Source organism: Pelophylax lessonae, assembly GCF_965119305.1.
Source record: "Pelophylax lessonae genome assembly, chromosome: 3".
In the NCBI taxonomy this organism is placed as follows: Eukaryota; Metazoa; Chordata; class Amphibia; order Anura; family Ranidae; genus Pelophylax; species Pelophylax lessonae.
Window position 1 is genome coordinate 377,497,438 of NC_138770.1, and position 7,062 is coordinate 377,504,499.

The window sequence follows — 7,062 nt, forward strand, 5'->3', positions numbered from 1 at the left end:
GGGTTAAGGCAGTGCTGGAAAATAATGGTGGCCACACAAAATATTGAAACTTTGGGCCCAATTTGGACATTTTGACTTAGAGGTGTACTCGCTTTTGTTGCCAGTGGTTTAGACATTAATGGCTGTGTGTTGAGTTATTGTGAGGGGACAGAAAATTTACACTGTTATACAAGCTGTACACTCACTACTTTACATTGTAACAAAGTGTCATTTCTTCAGTGTTGTCACATAAAAAGGTATAATAAAATATTTACAAAAATGTGAGATACTGTACAGTATATATATATATATATATATATATATACATATATATATATATACGTATATGTATATAGTATGAAAGTAGAGCCTTACTTTAAGGTGATTAATGATTGCTATTGCCTAGAGCTCGGATAAAAGCAATGAAAAAATATTTGAAAATTTGGTATCCTCCATCTTCAGAACATTACAATAGACTGATTGTTTTCACTATCCCTTTTCATTTTAAGGAACATTTTCTGCTAAATTTACTTACATTTGCTTAAAGCGTACCCAGTAATTTTGTATTACAAATTCAGTTCTTGAAACCTTAATAATAACATGCCAATAATATATTTAATTTTATTCCATATTCTTTCTAAATGATTTCATGGACTATAAGAAGAATATGTTATTAAAAAGGTTTTCATGTTAAAAAAGAAAATCTGTTTTATTATTCGGCTTATAATAACAGATTTTCACATTACATTGTTTAATATTTGAATAAAATATTTGACTGTTGTATTTATTTTGAAACACTGCTCAACAGTGCACCCTGCTGATAACAATGGGATGTGTAGTCTTTAATTCCGTAGTCTAGGAGAATAGGAACTGCTTATAAGTCAAATGTGATGTCAGCAACAGGTGTGACCAGAAATGTGTGGACTGACACAGAGAACATTAGACATAATTAAGGTGTAAAGAATATAATTTATTTAAAAATAAGTGAATAACACAAATGTAAACGCACCTCCAGAAAACTATAACTGTGTAAATCCAATCAGATACCCAAACAATAGTGACACACAGCAAACAACTGCTCAAACCAAATATATACAAAACAGGATAAATGAATAGTAATAGTAACAGAGCCGGGGTCATACATGGGAGATCAAGCAGAGGGAGCTGGGAGCAAGACAGAACAGAGAGAGGGTTGCAGGAGACGGAGTAAGCAAACAGGAAGGAAGGAATCAGGCTGCAGGGTCAGGATCAGAGTCCAGGATCAGGATACAGGGACACAGGCATGCAGGTCAGGCGCACATGGAGACAATACCAAGGCAGTGAGAAGAAGCATACACAGGGTTTAAATATACTTCCTGCAACCAGCATCAGGTGATGACTGATTGCATAAGATGTTCGCTATGACTACTGAGAGACACCCGCTGGTGGACACTGGAACTGCAGCTTATGGATCTGGGAGCTACAGTGCCACCAGCAGGTGAGCTCTTTCCTGACAGTACCCCCCCTCTAAGGAGCGGCCTCAGGACGCTCCAAAAAACCCTAGCTAAACCAGTCCATAAAAGACAGTCATTTGCTGCACAAATCCAGAGCAAAAGTTCCTTGTAGGCTGAAGAAGTGCCGGGTTCCAAGCGAGATGCCCCATTGCCAAGATCCAACAATAGGCAAAGTGTCCCACCGCCTGGGTCAGGTGACTGACTGGGTATCCCACCGCTGAGGTCAAGCAACTGGCTGGGTGTCCTGCTGGCCAGATCCTCTGACATGTACAGAATTTGATACTTCAAGTCCCTCAGAACAGCAGGTACCCCATTGCTGGGGTCCCACGAGTTGCCTGCAGACTTAGCCATGGGGTCATGTGACAATACCAGAACTCTGACACAGAAGTGTCTCGCCATAACCAAGTAGCTTGCCTGGTTTCCAGGACTTACTCTGCACTTCAAAAGCCACCTAGGTATCTCTGAGGCACTGGTTACCTGACCCGGGTCCCCTAGTGCACCCAAAGCTGGGGCAAGCGCATCCGGATCATGGAGAGGCACAGATAGTACCCCTCCATTCCCCAGGAGCTTACCATGACCAGGGCCATGAAGGCAAATGCAGCTACTAGTTACCATGGGCATGTCCGGACCACCAGGCTTTGGAGCCATAGGAACAACACTCTGCCAGAGGGACTCAACCGAGGCAACCGACAAACGAATCTCAGGCCAAACAGGTAACCCATATAAAGCATGCGAGGACTCAGAGCTTTCAAACCCATTAGCAGGTGAACACTTTGTTTTTGCATGACAGTCCAACTGAGCAGCTGGTATTGAGTCAGTAGAACCCGGCTGGGTGGTAAGTAGAAGAGAAGTAAGATCAGGCTGGTCAATGGTAAAAGGATCATCAGACGCATGCTGGACATCAAGCATGGGATCATCAGGCTGGACATCTGTCACCGGATCAGAGGCAGAAGAAGGCAGGTTGTCAGACAGCAGATCCCTAGGGGTAGACGTGTCATCGAGCAGCAGACCATCAGAGGCAGGCAGGTTGTTAGGGACAGGATGTCCAGAGACAGGCTGGGCATTGGGCACCTGCCCCTTTGGCTGGGCAACAGGGACCGAAACTTCAAGCTGGGCAACAGGGACCGGAACTTCAAGCTGGGCAACAGGGACCGGAACTTCAAGCTGGGCAACAGGGACCGGAACTTCAAGCTGGGCAACAGGGACCGGAACTTCAAGCTGGGCAACAGGGACCGGAACTTCAAGCTGGGCAACAGGGACCGGAACTTCAAGCTGGGCAACAGGGACCAGAACTTCAAGCTGGGCAACAGGGACCAGAACTTCAAGCTGGGCAGCAGGGACCAGAACTTCAAGCTGGGCAGCAGGGACCAGAACTTCAAGCTGGGCAGCAGGGACCAGAACTTCAAGCTGGGCAGCAGGGACCGGAACTTCAAGCTGGGCAGCAGGGACCGGAACTTCAAGCTGGGCAGCAGGGACCGAAACTTCAAGCTGGGCAGCAGGGACCGGAACTTCAAGCTGGGCAGCAGGGACCGGAACTTCAAGCTGGGCAGCAGGGACCGGAACTTCAAGCTGGGCAGCAGGGACCGGAACTTCAAGCTGGGCAGCAGGGACCGGAACTTCATGCTGGGCAGCAGGGACCGGAACTTCAAGCTGGGCAGCAGGGACCGGAACTTCAAGCTGGGCAGCAGGGACCGGAACTTCAGGCTGGGCAAAAGGGACCGGAACTTCAGGCTGGGCAAAAGGGACCGGAACTTCAGGCTGGGCAAAAGGGACCAGAACTTCAGGCTGGGCAAAAGGGACCAGAACTTCAGGCTGGACAAAAGGGACCAGAACTTCAGGCTGGAGCAGATCGGCTGGCGTGGAAGCAAGCTGGAGCAGATCAGCTGGCATGGAAGCAAGCTGGAGCAGATCGGCTGGCGTGGAAGCAGGCTGGAGCAGATCGGCTGGCGTGGAAGCAGGCTGGAGCAGATCGGCTGGCGTGGAAGCAGGCTGGAGCAGATCCGCTGGCGTGGAAGCAGGCATGGATGCAGGCTGGAGCAGATCCGCTGGTGTGGATGCACAATTGGATAGTGGCAAGATTTTGCAAGTTGGGAAAAACTTTCGTTTCTTTTTGGGTTTTGCCACTGAGGTTCTGCATGTGAACACAGGGCTGTGAGTAGGGGGAGCAGCTGGTAGCAAAGAAAAGCTGGGGGATTTTGAAAAAGAGGGAGCAGTAACTAAGGAGGATTTCTGAAGGATTGGTGCAGACAGTGGAGAAGAGGTAAGCTTCAAGGAGTTAAAGGCAGGGTAAGTGCAGCAAGTGGGAACAGGGTACTGACATATGGTTGGTAGAAGGGTAAACTGGGCTGCAACTGTGGTTGCTGTGGGTGATGGAGAGAGAGATGTTTGAGCAGGCAGGTGTCTAGCAGTAGGAAGGGGTTGTTGCAAACTGACTGAAGCTGAGTGCAATATATCTGACCATGCTTGTAGTAACGGTTGAACAAGATTCAGTTTACACTCTGCCTGTCTGACAAGAGACTGCACTGCATTAATACACTCTACTAGCACCTGTTGGGAACATGCTGAATAGTGCTCAAAGAAATAAGAGGAGTCATCCTCCAATAACCATACCAGTGATTCTACCTGAGCCATACTAAAGGGGGGAGAAAAGTCATCACTTTCTTTAGGAATACTGGACAAAGCCAACTCTGCACAAACTTGAATCAATGGCTGAACATCATCAAACAGCATCCTGTCCTGATCAACTAGGGAATGAGCAAGACGAATGCATTCTAACAGCTGGTCCCTGGCCCACTCCTTTAATATCTGGCAGCAGTATTCCTTTTCCTCTGTCACCAGCAAAGAAAAGTAAATTACCTCCTCAAGATGCATCTTGCCACAAACAACAGAGCTAAGATGGCTTCTCTGTGCAGCCACTTCTGGTCAGGACTGGCCTTGGTATTCTGTCAGCAACAGGTGTGACCAGAAATGTGTGGACTGACACAGAGAACATTAGACATAATTAAGGTGTAAAGAATATAATTTATTTAAAAATAAGTGAATAACACAAATGTAAACGCACCTCCAGAAAACTATAACTGTGTAAATCCAATCAGATACCCAAACAATAGTGACACACAGCAAACAACTGCTCAAACCAAATATATACAAAAACAGGATAAATGAATAGTAATAGTAACAGAGCCGGGGTCATACACGGGAGATCAAGCAGAGGGAGCTGGGAGCAAGACAGAACAGAGAGAGGGTTGCAGGAGACGGAGTAAGCAAACAGGAAGGAAGGAATCAGGCTGCAGGGTCAGGATCAGAGTCCAGGATCAGGATCAGGATACAGGGACACAGGCATGCAGGTCAGGCGCACATGGAGACAATACCAAGGCAGTGAGAAGAAGCATACACAGGGTTTAAATATACTTCCTGCAACCAGCATCAGGTGATGACTGATTGCATAAGATGTTCGCTTCTGACTACTGAGAGACACCCGCTGGTGGACACTGGAACTGCAGCTTATGGATCTGGGAGCTACAGTGCCACCAGCAGGTGAGCTCTTTCCTGACATGTGAGTTACTGTATTTAGGGTTGTATAAGGCGTGATACTTAAAATATACAGGATTACTGTTAAACCATTTTATTTTGCTCATAAAGAAAGTACAAAGGTGGGTGCAAATTTGTGACCTGTCTTTATAGAGAATTTACAGGATTCACCCCAGGCCAGCAGAGGCACGTGTTGCCCTACCAGGTGTGCTCAGAAAAGATTGCAGAATTTTGGCTAGATTACCTTTTTTTATGTATTTCTCTACTATGTATCTATAATCTCCACAGAGTTACTATCATCTTCCTGGGATTATATGTTTTTCTTAGCTTCTTCCCAAAATATTTATGAAATAATAGGAGTTTAGTGTCTTTTGGCATAGAAAAGGTTGGTCACGTGTGAGACACAAATAAAGGAAGATTGGGCTCAGGCCGGGAGGCTTGTGCAACACATTGTAACTGGATCTGGTACTGGTTTAGACTATCATTTGGAAATATAAAGGTAAGAGTACTGCAGTCAGTGAATCTAAGTAATGTGTGCTCTCATGGGTAATGTAAAGCATGAAGTTGGCTGCTTCTGGACTTTGGAGATATCTGCTCTAGTCATTCAGAGTTTGACCATATTACTGTCAATACCACTTTTTGCACTGCTATCATCCTGAAGTTATTGGGCACACACATGCCATAGTAATATGAGTTCCTAAAGGTGTAACTAAAGTTGTCACAGTTCACATACATACAAAAATCCAGGAGTATGCCTATTGCGATTATCCCATTTACTATTGGTTCTGTTTCAAGTGCTGCTTTATGCATTGACATACCCCCTTAGACCGAGTCTGTCCAGACAGTATGGTCACCTGCTGACTTGAATTCATCCACAGGCAGCTTAACTCTTCCATAAGACACACAAAGTGAATTCAACACCATTTTATTTTATCTAAATGCCGTACAGAAGATGTTTTTACAGTCTTTTGAAGTGTAAGAAGACAGTTACTTTCCTAAGCCCTGTCTGTGCAAAGTACTAACACTGACAGAACATGGAAGATATAGGGCAGGAACGGGGACAGAAGAAGAAACCAAAATCACATAGTAAACAAGTTGTAGTGGCCCAAAACTGCCACTAGATGTAAGCATACTACAGAACAATAATAACCTGATGTAGGTCAATGCAACACAGAAAAATACAACTATTTGGGGCAGAACAGCTTTAATATCACTGGTCCCATATTAACGCACATCATTTTAGGTGAGAATTATTTTATCTTCTCAGTTGCTTAAATAAAGGCATACTTACCAACTGTCCTGTATTTGCTGGGTTAGTCCCGCTTTTCAGTCAATTGTCTCATGGCAGCTTTGTCCAGTGATCTGGGCCCTATCATTATATATATATATATATATATATATATATATATATATATATATATATAGATATATATAGATATCTATATATATCTATATATATCTATATATATATATATTGCACACATTGCGTTATGCTCGATTTGGTGTTTTATTGTCCCGAGCAGCCCAGACTTTTCCCTTGATAACTCTATCAGCTTTACACAAAGGTCCCCCCTCACCCAGTTACCTTGTCCTACCCTGAGGAAGTACTAATTCTTGCTCCAAATGGAATGATCCCAGTAAGCAAAGCAACAGCAGTCCTCTGTTTTTTCTGGAGAAGACTCAGACCTGAAATCCCTGTGCACCTGGTAAGCTATTGCATATAAATCATACAATGGTTTATACTAAGTGCACGATCTTACAGTTCTACAGTTTGTAAGCAATAGTTATGTGAACTCTGCAAATTAAAAATAAAAGGATGCACAATGGCAATTGGACTTCATTGGCTTTGCTTTTGATGGCAATTTACATGGCTGACTTAATGTTGAACACAACATACAGTGTTTGGATGCATTAAGGAGAAGCAGGGTGGATAGAAATCAATGATTTAAAAAGATTATACTTTTTTTCAATCAGATTGTTTGGGTTTTTTTTTTATCAAACTTATTTTAATAAAATGCTTTTGGAGTAAAAATCTACCCAAAGTTAGTTTTATATTTCA